The following is a 14,875-nucleotide window of genomic DNA, read 5'->3' as shown; positions in this document are numbered from 1 at the left end:
ACCACACAGGCAGCAGAGCACAGTAAGGAAAACCTATAACTGGCAAAGATGATTGCCAGTAGCTGTCTTAAATAGGGAGCTAATCACCTGAGCGCTGACATCACCGGGGGGCGTAGCTCAGGTGTGACATCATCAGGGGGCGTGGCCAAAGTGGTTGGTTGAGGGGAGTGGACTACACAATGATGAGAGGGGCGTGGCCTAAACACCATCAAGAGGGCATGGCCTAAACACAGAGTTACCAAGGGGCTTGGCATGACAGCGCGTCTGGCACCTCGCTTCAGTGTCCGAGCCCCAGACTGCAGCGCTGGAGCTCGGACAGGCAAGTTGGTGACAGTTACACATAAAGGAGGGCATCATACACAGGCTTGAAAATGTATGATTGATGGCCTGCTGGTGACCCTCTAAAACATTTGGAGCAAGGGCCTGCTGATCTGACCATCTAAAACATTATGGGCAAGGGTCTCCTGCGGCTTTGGTGACTCTAGATAACCTGGGCCCGATCGCACGTCCCCGTCGGCGACGATCCATTCGGATGTCTGCTCTATCAACTTTTGATGTTAATTTCAGCGTGAACCACGGTGACCATGGGTTATGGGGAATCAGGGTTTGATTCCGGAGAGGGTGCCTGAGAAACAGCTACGGCTACCACTTCCAAGCAAGGCAGCATGCGCGCAAATTACCTATTAGGTATAATTAGGTGAGGGCCTGCAGGTGAGCTGACCCTGTAAAAGATTGTAGGTTAGGGCCTGCTGGTGAGCTGACCCTCTAAAAAATTGTAGGTGAGGGCCTGCTGGTGAGCTGACCCTGTAAAAGATTATAGGTGAGGGCCTGCTGGTTAGCTGACCCTCTAAAAAATTATATGCGACGACCTGCAGGTGAGCTGACCCTGTAAAACATTATATGCGTGGGCCTGCAAGTGAGCTGACCATGTAAAAGATTGTAGGTGAGGGCCTGCTGGTGAGATGACCCTCTAAAATATTATATGCGAGGGCCTTCAGGTGAGCTGACCCTGTAAAACATTATATGCATGGGCCTGCAGGTGATCTGATCCTGTAAAAGATTTTAGGTATGGGCCTTATGGTGAGCTGACCCTGTAAAACATTATATGCGAGGGCCTGCTGGTGAGCTGACCCTGTAAAACATTATATGCAAGGGCCTGCTGGTGAGCTGACCCTGTAAAAGATTGTAGGTGAGGGCCTGCTGGTGAGCTGACCCTTTTGAAAAATTATATGCGAGGGCCTGCTCGTGAGCTGACCCTGTAAAACATTGTAGGTGAGGGCCTGCTGGTGAGCTGACCCTCTAAAAAATTATATGCGAGGGCCTGCTGGTGAGCTGACCCTGTAAAACATTGAAGGTGAGGGCCTGTTGGTGAGCTGACCCTGTAAAAGATTGTAGGTGAGGGTCTGCAGGTGAGCTGACCCTGTAAAAGATTGTAGGTGAGGGCCTGCTGGTGAGCTGACCCTCTAAAAAATTATATGCGAGGGCCTTCAGGTGACCTGACCCTGTAAAACATTATATGCATGGGCCTGCAGGTGAGCTGATCCTGTAAAAGATTTTAGGTGTGGGCCTGCTGGTGAGCTGACCCTGTAAAACATGCGAGGGCCTGCTGGCGAGCTGACCTTGTAAAACATTTTAGGTGCGGGCCTGCTGGTGAGCTGACCCTTTTGAAAAATTATATGCGAGGGCCTGCTGGTGAGCTGACCCTGTAAAACATTGTAGGTGAGGGCCTGCTGGTGAGCTGACCCTGTAAAACATTGTAGGTGAGGGCCTGCTTGTGAGCTGACCCTGTAAAACGTTGTAGGTGAGGGCCTGCTGGTGAGCTGACCCTCTAAAAAATTATATGCGAGGGCCTGCTGGTGAGCTGACCCTGTAGAACATTGAAGGTGAGGGCCTGTTGGTGAGCTGACCCTGTAAAAGATTGTAGGTGAGGGTCTGCAGGTGAGCTGACCCTGTAAAAGATTGTAGGTGAGGGCCTGCTGGTGAGCTGACCCTCTAAAAAATTATATGCGAGGGCCTTCAGGTGACCTGACCCTGTAAAACATTATATGCATGGGCCTGCAGGTGAGCTGATCCTGTAAAAGATTTTAGGTGTGGGCCTGCTGGTGAGCTGACCCTGTAAAGCATGCGAGGGCCTGCTGGCGAGCTGACCTTGTAAAACATTTTAGGTGTGGGCCTGCTGGTGAGCTGACCCTTTTGAAAAATTATATGCGAGGGCCTGCTGGTGAGCTGACCCTGTAAAACATTGTAGGTGAGGGCCTGCTGGTGAGCTGACCCTGTAAAACATTGTAGGTGAGGGCCTGCTGGTGAGCTGACCCTGTAAAACATTGTAGGTGAGGGCCTGCTGGTGAGCTGACCCTCTAAAAATTATATACGAGGGCCTGTAGCTAAGCCCACCCTGTAAAAGATTGTAGGTGAGGGCCTGCTGGTGAGCTGACTCTCTAAAAAATTATATGTGAGGGCCTGTAGGTGAGCTGACCCTGTAAAACATTATATGCATGGGCCTGCAGGTGAGCTGATCCTGTAAAAGATTTTAGGTGTGGGCCTGCTGGTGAGCTGACCCTGTAAAAGATTTTAGGTGCGGACCTGCTGGTGAGCTGACCCTGTAAAACATTATATGCGAGGACCTGCAGCGGAGCTGACCCTGTAAAACATTACATGCGAGGGCCTGCTGGTGAGTTGACCCTGTAAAACATTTTAGGTGTGGACCTACATTTAGCTGATGTATGTCGCAGTGGCACTGCCTCCGGGTACCGAGTGGCGTAGTCGAGGACGACCAAGATGTGTTGTTGCTCTCTAGCGAACTTAGGTACTAGACCTATGAGATCCATATCTATTCGCTCGAACGGAAGCACGATAATCGGGAGAGGCACCAGGGGGCTCCAAAAATGTGGCTGGAGGCTATTTATCTGGCAGGTTTGGCAAGACTTACAAAATTCTTCTACCTCTCTGAACACACTGGGCCAGTAAAACCACTGTAGTATCCGGTCCTGCGTTTTCTGCCACCCCAAATGACCCCCAAGAACATGTTGGTGGGCAAGCTTGCAATACGACTTGGGCACCACCAGCTGTTCAATATGCTCACCCCATAGTTGGTTTACCCGATACAGCATTTCCTGCTGAATAACAAAATAGGGAAACATCGACTCGTCCCCAGGTTTTTGTGGTTCACCATCAATTCTTACAACATTCTCCTAGGCCCGAGATAAGGTTGGGTCCCGGTGTTGTGCGGTTCCGAAATTTTCACTGGAGACATTGAGGTCTGCCAATTCAGGATCCGATGGCAAGTCCTCAACATCTCCTACCAACACACTCAGTGGGGTTGTCTCCCCCTCTTCCATCAAAGTGGCGGTCACCCCTGCCGCTGGCCCTTCAGTCTCGGGTTCCCAGGGTTCTGGCCTCCCGCCCGAGTTAGGCCACTCTGCTGTAGTTACCCCTGACTCAGGTGCATCAACAACTCTCACAGCCGGCCACAGGGCCGGAAAACCCGTAAAGTCTCTCCCTATTATTAATTCATAAGGTAAAGTGGTTGCAACGGCCACCTCGTGGGTCCATTTGCCGCCTTCCATGGATAGAGACACCAGGGCAGTGGGATAGTCTTTTAAATCTCCATGTATGCACACGACCCAATTTTTCGGCCAGTATACTTGTCAGGCCGCACCAGGGTAGCTCTTACCAAGGACACCAGACTCGCTGAGTCCAACAAAGCCACTCCCAGAGTGTCTCCCACTTCTACAGTTGTATTCAAAATAATAGCAGTGTGTTTAAAAAAGTGAATAAAGCTCAAAATCCTTCTGATAGCTTATATTTCCATACACACAAATGCATTGAGAACACTACACATTCTATTCCAAATCAAATCTATTCCAAATAAAAAAATATATCAAATTTGTGTTGTTCCTCTAAAAAAAATTGAAGAAAAGTGAATATTAGACTGTTCAAAAAAATATAAACTAAACTAAATATAAACTAAAAAATGTTTGAAAATTTTGCTTTCCTTTGAATCACTTAACAAATATTTAGTTGTATTTTTACAAAGATTACAGCAGATAAAAAGGTATTCTCTGTGTTTTTCTTTTATTTTGTTTTCAACAGAAGCAAAGTAAAATACGGCAGTGCGTGTGAACGTTTTCAGCTATGCAAAGCCTTCTTCAGACACAGAGATTACAAAAAATAATAATAAAGCCATATGTAAATACTATATTCAAATAACAACATATTGTTAAAGAATAAGAAAAAGATAAAATAAAATAATATACGAAAATATTATGAATTACAGATGTCGACACCATGAAATCTAGATAATATAGATAGTATAGATGTTCGCTTGTCCGGATCTCGAGGTCGTTTGGAGCAATATCCACTTTTCCATATAGGATGAAAACTGCACCGTAGCCTCTTACATATCTCGCAGTGACATAAGATCAACTAAAAATCATGTTAAGGATCAGACATCCAGTAAAAATCCCAATACCATAGGTCTAATGTATACATCAATTTAATAAAGCTGCGTTCAATAGTGCTGCATTCAATAGTTCTAAATACTAAAGCTCCCTGTACTATTAGTGGCATGAATGACCCCTTCTATCTCAGGTCATCAGAAATCAACATATCCTTCCATTACATGATTTTAAGATATCAATAGTTTTCCATATGAACAGGAGACCTTCCATCCCTTACCTGTGCCGCAGTGGGTGTAGTTTAGAAAGGAAAGCAGTGAAGTTACGCCAGGAGTATGGGAGCTATGCTCCAAAAACTTCAGTGGGTGTGCACCCCTGTCTCCACAGGTCCTATTTTAAGAAGGTAGCAGGATCGCGCCATAGCCGGTGGGCGGATCCTGCTCTGAGCACATGGGATGCTGTGTGTTCCACCGGCCGGATGTGCATTGGCTGGTGGAACGCATCGGGACCGGAAGTTGCATTCCACCGGCCGGAAGTGCCCGGCTGTGGAACGCAGATAGCAGCTCTGACCCGAACGGACTCACAGGAGAGTAGAATATAATCAAGCACAACAGGGACACTCTCCTCAGATCTTTTCCGTAAATCAACTGATAGAAACAATTTACTCCACTTTACCAGTTTCCATCCCCCTGCAACACTGAAATCACTTCCTATCTCTCAATTCAAAAGAATTGAGACGATTGTCCAGGACCCCCTAGTACGAAAAACGAGACAAAAAGAGATGGAACAATGGTTTAAAAACAGAGGTTATCCACAACATATCCTACTTAGAGCAAAAGAGAGAAAAACCAGACAACCAGGTACAAATGAGAAAATTCCATTTGTATACACATATCATCCCGCTCCAAAAATGTCCTTAATGTCATCCGGGGACATTGGCCACTCCTATGAAAAGCTTATCCACAGGTGGAAGAATTTCACAATTCTATTCTACCCTGCAACCTTAGACCAAGGAACATACGGGATAACTTAGTGAGGGCGGATTTAGGTTCAGATACACAAATACCTAAACAAATCTTTCTATCAACTCCGAAGAGGGGTATTTTTCCATGCTTACATTGTGCTTAATGTACACATATCCAAAAAGGTTCCACCGTCACACATCCACATTCCGGCAAAGCCATCAACATTAGGGGCTTTTACACATGTGACTCTGAATACGTGATTTATATCATCAAATGTCCGTGCGGACTGGCATACGTTGGAGAAACTTCACAAAAAATACGTAATCTGTCAGGCACAAATCGACCATACGACGGGAAAATCTGTTATTGCCGGTTCCTGTACATTTTCATAGTCACGGACACTCCATTTCGCAACTTAGGTTCCAGGTGATTGAACACGTTTCCCCACCACGCAGGGGAGGGAACAGAAGTAAAATTCTAAAGCTTAAAGAAGCGTATTGGATTAATTTATTACAGAACATTAGCCCAAAGGGTCTGAACAAAGAGTATGAAATTCAGTTTTCTTTAAGATATATTATCTGGATTGATGTCCCACTGAATTTAACAACATGTAGACAATTGTATTTATATATACTAATATGTATATCTGCTTTTTCTCCATAGGCCCTTTAAACCTCCTCCTGGATCCAAGTGCCGCATCTGGTATCCTTCTTTATAACATTCTGTCCCTCTAATTTTTAGTTTTATATATTCTCTCCTGTTCCGCCCCCTCTTCCCCCCCTTCCCCCCCATTTTCTTTAATTAATTATTTCTATTTCTCATCCTCTTATCTCTGATCAATCTCCCCTTTTGTCCTGATATCTCCTCCTCTCCTCTTATCTTTCCACTATACAGTAATATCAATGATAATTGTATTTAGTGTTATATTGCACATATCTATAGAATCATACAGCCCATCACACTCCAGAACACATAGGAATCCTATTCTTGATTATATTCTATTCTCCTGTGAGTCCGTTCGGGTCAGAGCTGCTATCTGCGTTCCACGGCCGGGCACTTCCGGCCGGTGGAACACACGGCGTCCCATGTGCTCAGAGCAGGATCCGCCCACATGCTATGGCGCGATCCTGCTTCCTTCCTAAAATAGGACCTGTGGAGACAGTGGTGCACACCAACTGAAGTTTTTGGAGCATAGCTCACATACTCCTGGCGTGACTTCACTGCTTTCCTTTCTAAACTACACCCACTGCGGCACAGGTAAGGGATGGAAGGTCTCCTGTTCATATGGAAAACTATTGATATCTTAAAATCATGAAATGGAAGGATATGTTGATTTCTGATGACCTGAGATAGAAGGGGTCATTCATGCCACTAATAGTACAGGGAGCTTTAGTATTTAGAACTATTGAATGCAGCACTATTGAACGCAGCTTTATTAAATTGATGTATACATTAGACCTATGGTATTGGGATTTTTACTGGATGTCTGATCCTTAACATATGATTTTTAGTTGATCTTATGTCACTGCAAGATATGTAAGAGGCTACGGCGCAGTTTTCATCCTATATGGAAAAGTGGATATTGCTCCAAACGACCTCGAGATCCGGACAAGCGAACATCTATACTATCTATATTATCTAGATTTCATGGTGTCGACATCTGTAATTCATATTATTTTCGTATATTATTTTATTTTATCTTTTTCTTATTCTATAACAATATGTTGTTATTTGAATATAGTATTTACATATGGCTTTATTATTATTTTTTGTAATCTCTCAGTGTCTGAAGAAGGCTTTGCATAGCCGAAAACGTTCACACGCACTGCCGTATGTTACTTTGCTTCTGTTGAAGACAAAATAAAATAAAAGCACAGAGAATACCTTTTTATCTGCTGTAATCTTTGTAAAATGGTGCTTGGGGTGGGAACCCTATATACAGCAGCAACCGACTGTTTGCGAACAAATTTTTGTCTAATATTTAGTTGTATAACCACTGTTTCTGAGAACTGCTGTACATCTGTGCTGCATGGAGTAAACCAACTTCTGGCACCTGTGAACAGGTATTCCAGCCCAGGATGATTGGACTACATTCACAGTTCTTCTCTATTTCTTGGTTTTGCCTCAGAAACTGCATTTTTGATGTCACCCCACAAGTTTTCTATTGGATTAAGATCCAGGGATTGGGCTGACCATTCCATAACGCCAATCTTATTGGTCTGGAACCAAGATTTTGCACGATTACTGGTGTGTTTGGGGTCATTGTCTTGTTGGAACGCCCATTTGATGGGCATTTTCTCTTCAGCATAAGGCAGCATGACCTCTTCAAGTATTCTGATGTATTCAAACTGATCCATGATCCCTGGTATGCGATAAATAGGCCCAACACCGTAGTATGAGAAACATCTCCTGTCGCGACCATGTTTATGGCCGTGACTCCTTGGGAGCCGCATACAGTTGCCCGCGGTGTGGGTTGTAGTTGTCAACCGCAGCTGGTGGCATAGTCTCGTTTGCTTCAGGTGCGGTTGCCGCGGACAACAGTTATGTGTGCGGTTGCCTCAGAGTTTGTGTGCGTGGCACTTTTTTATGTCTGTGTGCACTCTGTGTTTTGTGTGGTGTGCAATTACATCTTCTCCTCACTGTGGTTGCCCGTAGCAACGTTTGGTTGCATTGTGTACATGTGGTGGCAGTGTCCCGGCCTTCGGGCTGACTCCCAGGACATGGTTGCCACCCATGTCGTTGCCTGCGGCAACAGCCACAGTGTGTTTCTGAGTTGGACACTTTCCCTTTTAATTTATGTTTCCCTTCCCTGGTGCTGGAAGGGTTAACTCCCTTCCCAGTGTGTCTGTGAGTCACTGGGTGTGTCCGACTGTTGGGTGTGGCTTCTTGGCCTATATAGCCTCACTGTTATCCCAGGTCTGAAGGTTGCTTCAGCCATACTTAGCTGGAGCAGCCTCCTGTTGTATTATACCTGCCAGTGAGAGCCACCCTTGTGATCATAAACATTATGTCACATTTAATTTTATGTCAAGTTTATGTGTGATGTCTATTTGATGTTTTCCTTTCCTATGTTGTTTTGTGCAGCTTATGGATCTGGATTCCTGTGTGCACAGGGATCCAGTCAGCAAGGCTGTGGCAGGTTGGTGGAACTATCTAGTTCGCCTGCCATATCCGTAAGTCTGTTTTAGTTCCCTTGTTCCTTGCAGCTTGGCCATTGAGACCCCTGTTCCTCTGTATTCAGAAGGAACAGGTTGTCTTATCTTCACTCCTAGTCCAGGGACCTGCCGGAGGGTGAGACAGGGATCCGAGGTTCCTGCGCACGGGTCCTCCTACCTTAAAGGTCGGCCCGTGCAGCTAGGAGTTAGGGTCAGGTTAGGGACGCTGTAGGAGATGACCTGCTCCCTAATCCTGTTGTCCTGGCCAAGCAGCCATAACATCATCTGGCATCGCACGGCTGAGGGTTTTCCCCACCTTCAGCCGTGACATCTCCATATCATGATGCTTGCGCCACCATGCTTCACTGTCTTCACCGTGTACTGTGGCTTGAATTCAGTATTTGGGGGTCGTCTGACAAACTGTCTCCGGCCACTAGACCCAAAAATAACAATCTTACTTTCATCAGTCCACAAAATATTATGCCATTTCTCTTTAGACCAGTCAATGTGCTCTTTGGCAAATTGTAACCTCTTCAGCACGTCTTTTTTTCAACAGTGGGACTTTGTGGGGGCTTCTTGCAGATAGATTGGCTTCACATAGGCGTCTTCTAATTGTAACAGTACTCACAGGTAACTTTAGACCTTCTTTGATCTTCCTGGAGCTGAGTCCTTGCCATTTTGGCTATTCTTCTATCCATTCGAATGGTAGTTTTTCGCTTTCTTCCAGGTCTTTCACATTTTAGTTGCCATTTTAATGCATTTGGGATCATTTTAGCTGAGCAGCCTATCATTTTCTGCACTTCCTTATATGTTTTCCCCTCTCCAATCAACTTTTTAATCAAGGTACGCTGTTCTTCTGAACAATGTCTGGAACGACACAATTTCCTGAGAATTTCAGAGAGAAATGCACTGTAACCATCATGTACAACATTTGCTGCCTTCCTTCCTTAAATAAGGGCAATAATTGCCACCTGTTTTTTCAAAGAATGAATGATCTCACTAATTGAACTCCGCACTGCTATTATTTTGAACATGCCCCTTTCAATAAGTGATTGAATTACAGAGAATCAGAAGCATGCATGGCATCACTGTTGGGTCTGTTGGATTTCTATTACTCTACTACACCTGCTAGTAAATTATTTGCCATGTAGAAATATAATTTCTACCAAAAACAGTGATTGATCAGGTTAGTGATGTCTGACTGCTATTATTTTGAACACAACTGTACCTGGCACACGTGGTTATTGTCTATAGTCTCTGGTATACCTGATGCACACAGCTTGCTGGCTTACAACGTGTTGCGGAATCCATAGTTAGTCTCCATGGGTTCGCCCCAATGGGGACAATCGGCCCTTATGTGGCCAGGCTTCTGACACCGCTAGCATACTATCGGAGCTGGGTCTACGGGGGGTACACCCCGGGCGGGCTTGGTTGGCACAAGTCTCTGGGTCTGGGGTGGAGATGGTGGGGTTTTGGCTGCCCTCCTCCCAAACAAACCCCCTTTCAAATTCCTGGTAGCCTCATAGCGTTCCACCAGGTCCACCATCTCAAGGGCATTACCAGGAGAAACCTGTCCGATCCAGTGCTGGAGGGGGTACGGCAAAGCCCTCCAGAACACATCAGCAGACGGTCCAACATAGCAGTGGGACTCATCACGTCAGCTTGCAGCCATTTTTGCAACAGGTGTAATAGGGTATAATACTGGGGCCTCGCACGCTCAGCCAGGTGAAACTCCCACTGATACACCCACTGGTCCTGGACTAATACATTCACCCCCAATCTCGCCAGGATCTCAACCTTTACTGTCGGGTAATCAGCCGCTTGACCATCCGTTAGTCAAAATACACCTGCTGGGGTCCAGACGACAGGAACAGAGCGACGACCTCAGCCCATTGCTCCCGGGGTAGCTTCTCTCTCACGGCCACCTTCTCGAAGATCGCCAGATAGGTCTCGATGTTGTCTGCGTGGGTCATCTTGGGATCGCCGCACGGACCACTTTCCCGGGCATCGTGGACGCTCTGGGATGCTCTTGCTGCTTATAAAGCCATCACATGTTGTAACAGCAGCTCGTTTGTTTCCTGCTTTTGCTTATTGGCCTCCAGCTGTTGCAGGTTAGCCTCCACGAGGGCCTACACGACAGCCTCCATTTTGTCGAGAGAGACGGGTTGTAATCTCACTTGTTTGATGTAAGACATAAAACCGTGCCCGGAAAAACAAAAATATTTCGGCCTTCACGCCAGTCTCACTGCAACGCCCTCATCCTCCACCAATTATGGGGATTCACTCTGGTAGGCAGGTTAGTGGATGCAGTATAGAGGCAACAACAAAGTCTTTGAATTAAACAGTTCAGTGTTTTTTCACACATTAAGGTTTTGTTCACACGACCGTATGGTTTTGTGGTCGGTTTTTCACGGATCCGTTGTTCCCTTTTTTGGATCCGTTGTTTTTCTATTTCCGTTCCATTTCCATTACGTTTTTCCGCAAAAATAGGAACTTTGTAATCATTGCAAACACCAAACACATGTGCAAAATGGGCTGGGCATAGCATTTCTACAGCATGGATCCGCAAAAAACGGATGACATACGGACATGTGTTCCGTATGCATTCCGTTTTTTATACAGACCCATTGACTTGAATGGAGCCACTGAACGTGATTTGCGGACAATAATAGGACCTGACTCAAAATGTTGGGGAAAGGTAAAACGGAAACGGAATGCATACGGAGTACAGTCGTGGCCAAAAGTTTTGAGAATTACATAAATATTGGAAATTGGAAAGTTGCTGCTTAACTTTTTATAATAGCAATTTGCATATACTCCAGAAGAGTGATCAGATGAATTGCATAGTCCTTCTTTGCCATGAAAATTAACTTAATCCCAAAAAAACCTTTCCACTGCATTTCATTGCTGTCATAAAGGACCTGCTGAGATCATTTCAGTAATCGTTTTGTTAACTCAGGTGAGAATGTTGACGGGCACAAGGCTGGAGATCATTATGTCAGACTGATTGGGTTAAAATGGCAGACTTGACATGTTAAAAGGAGGGTGATGCTTGAAATCATTGTTCTTCCATTGTTAACCATGGTGACCTGCAAAGAAACGTGTTCAGCCATCATTGCGTTGCATAAAAATGGCTTCACAGGCAAGGATATTGTGGCTACTAAGATTGCACCTCAATCAACAATTTATAGGATCATCAAGAACTTCAAGGAAAGAGGTTCAATTCTTGTTAGGAAGGCTTTAGGGCATCCAAGAAAGTCCAGCAAGTGCCAGGATCGTCTCCTAAAGAGGATTCAGTTGCGGGATCGGAGTGCCACCAGTGCAGAGCTTGCTCAGGAATGGCAGCAGGCAGGTGTGAGCGCATCTGCACGCACAGTGAGGCGAAGACTTTTGTAAGATGGCCTGGTGTCAAGAAGGGCAGCAAAGAAGCCACTTCTCTAAAAAAAAAACATCAGGGACAGATTGATCTTCTGCAGAAAGTATGGTGAATGGACTGCTGAGGACTGGGGCAAAGTCATATTCTCTGATGAAGCCTCTTTCCGATTGTTTGTGGCATCTGGAAAAAGGCTTGTCTGGAGAAGAAAAGGTGAGCGCTACCATCAGTCCTGTGTCATGCCAACAGTAAAGCATCTTAAGACCATTCATGTGTGGGGTTGCTTCTCATCCAAGGGAGTGGGCTCACTCACAATTTTGCCCAAAAACACAGCCATGAATAAAGAATGGTACCAAAACACCCTCCAACAGCAACTTCTTCCAACAATCCAACAACAATTTGGTGAAGAACAATGCATTTTCCAGCACGATGGAGCACCGTGCCATAAGGCAAAAGTGATAACTAAGTGGCTCGGGGACCAAAACGTTGACATTTTGGGTCCATGGCCTGGAAACTCCCCAGATCTTAATCCCATTGAGAACTTGTGGTCAATCCTCAAGAGGCGGGTGGAAAAACAAAAACCCACTAATTCTGACAAACTCCAAGAAGTGATTATGAAAGAATGGGTTGCTATCAGTCAGGAATTGGCCCAGAAGTTGATTGAGATCATGCCCAGTCGAATTGCAGAGGTCCTGAAAAAGAGGGGCCAACACTGCAAATACTGACTCTTTGCATAAATGTCATGTAATTGTCGATAAAAGCCTGTGAAACGTATGAAGTGCGTGTAATTATATTTCACTACATCACAGAAACAACTGAAAGAAAGATCTAAAAGCAGTTTAGCAGCAAACTTTGTGAAAACTAATATTTGTGTCATTCTCAAAACTTTTGGCCACGACTGTACATTCCGTTTTTTTTGCGGACCCATTTAAATGAATGGTTCTGTATACGGACCGTATATGGAACGCAAAAAATGGCCCGTATACGGAAAGCAAAAACCGTTCGTGGGAACGAGCCCTAAGTAAAGGGCAAAACAAAAAAGTCTGCTTCAAGGAAAACAGTCACCTTGTGATTCTGGTGTTCGTTCACACCATGCGGCAAAGAAGAAGTCCTTGGACAAAGCCGAATCCACCTGCTTTCATACCAACAAGGTAGCAGGCCTTAATCCAGGCCCAAACTCTCAGGTCCCAACACAGAGACTGACAGATCGCCACTGTCAGAGAGGAGTAATCCACTCACAGCTGACACTGCTGGCTGGGTTTTTTAAAGGCCAGTCAAGAACCTGCCTGGAATGTGGGGAGAAGTCACCCACCCATCACTTTGGGTACTCCGAGTAATAGCCGTCCCGGATCAGCTATACAGCCATACTAAAATAGCAATTATCCGCATAGGCCAGGAACCTCGGTGACACATACCTTCCGTCAACGATGGACCCTTGCGCCTTCCTACAATATATAAAGAAAGACAAATATATGTATGTATGTATGTGGTTATGTTCCGCGATCATTTAAAAACGCAACCATCGATTTCAACTAAACTTGGTATACACATCCCTTGCTATCTGGAAAGAAATCTTGTGGTAGTCACAGCTCTCTAGGACGTACTGTTCCTGGGATATTCCCAAAATATGCAAATATGGCACATCACATGACCTACATTAGCCAATAGAAGCCTGCAGGTCTTTCTCTTTATCTCCCAACTGCCATACACACGGTCACATGTCCCTTATCAGCCAATAGAAGCTTGCAGGTCCTTAGACTCCACTTATACACAGTTTTACACCAGGTTTCCATAACAACCCAGCAATTTTTCTTCACTGCTGCAGATCAGCTTTAAAGGGGCAACGCTCGGTGGATGACACTCAGGGCCGGACTGGGGATAAAAACCAGCCCTGGAAAAAGTTGCACACCAGCCCCACAGCATTGCGTCATTATTTACTTGTTTATAAAAGGGGAAAGCATTCATTTTAAAACACGTGTGTAAACACAAATATGAACTTTGCCCCACAATAGCTCTTTTGTAGAACCCCCATTGTTCTAAGGGTATTTTCACACTTGCGTTGTTTGATTCCGGCAGGTAGTTCCGTTGCCTGAACTGACTGCCTGATCAGGCAAACTGTATGCAAACGCATGTCATTTTTTCAGACTGATCAGTCTGAAAAATTCCTGACCAGTCTGAAAAATGCATTGCAATAACGGATCCGTTTTTCCAGTGTCATCAGGCAAAACGGATCCGGTATTTATTTTTTTCTCATTTTAAAGCGCATGCGCAGACCGGAAGGACGGATCCGGCATTCCGGTATTTTGAATGCCGGATCCGGCACTAATACATTCCTATGGGGAAAAATGCTGGATCCGGCATTCAGGCAAGTCTTCAGTTTTTTTCGCCGGAGATAAGACCGTAGCATGCTACGGTTTTCTCTTTTGCCTGATCAGTCAAAATGACTGAACTGAAGACATCCTGATGCATCCTGAACGGATTACTCTCCATTCAGAATGCATGGGGATATGCCTGATCAGTTCTTTTCTGGTATAGAGCCCCTGTGACGGAACTCTATGCCGGAAAAGAAAAACGCTAATGTGAAAGTAGCCTTATCACAGTAGACCAGGAGAGTCTGTACTATATCACAGCACAGATGGGGGAGCCTGTACTATATGGTGACATAGAGGGGGGAGCTTGTACTATATGGCGGCAGAGGCGTGAGCCTGTACTATTTGGTGGCAGAGAGGGGGGAGCCGAGCTTGTACTATATGACGTCACAGAGGGGGCCTGTACTATATGGAGGGACAGAGTGGGGGTGCCTGTTCTATATAGCGGCATAGGGGGGGGGTCTTTACTATTTGGTGGCATAGAGGGGGGCCTGTACTATATGGAGGGACAGAGTGGGGGTGCCTGTACTATATAGCGGCATAGAGGGGGGGGTCTTTACTATTTGGTGGCATAGAGGGGGGCTTGTACTATATGGGGGCACAGAGAGGGAGAGAC

This window comes from Bufo bufo, chromosome 5, assembly GCF_905171765.1.
Source record: "Bufo bufo chromosome 5, aBufBuf1.1, whole genome shotgun sequence".
Lineage (NCBI taxonomy): Eukaryota > Metazoa > Chordata > Amphibia > Anura > Bufonidae > Bufo > Bufo bufo.
Note: the sequence above shows the minus strand (reverse complement) of the source record.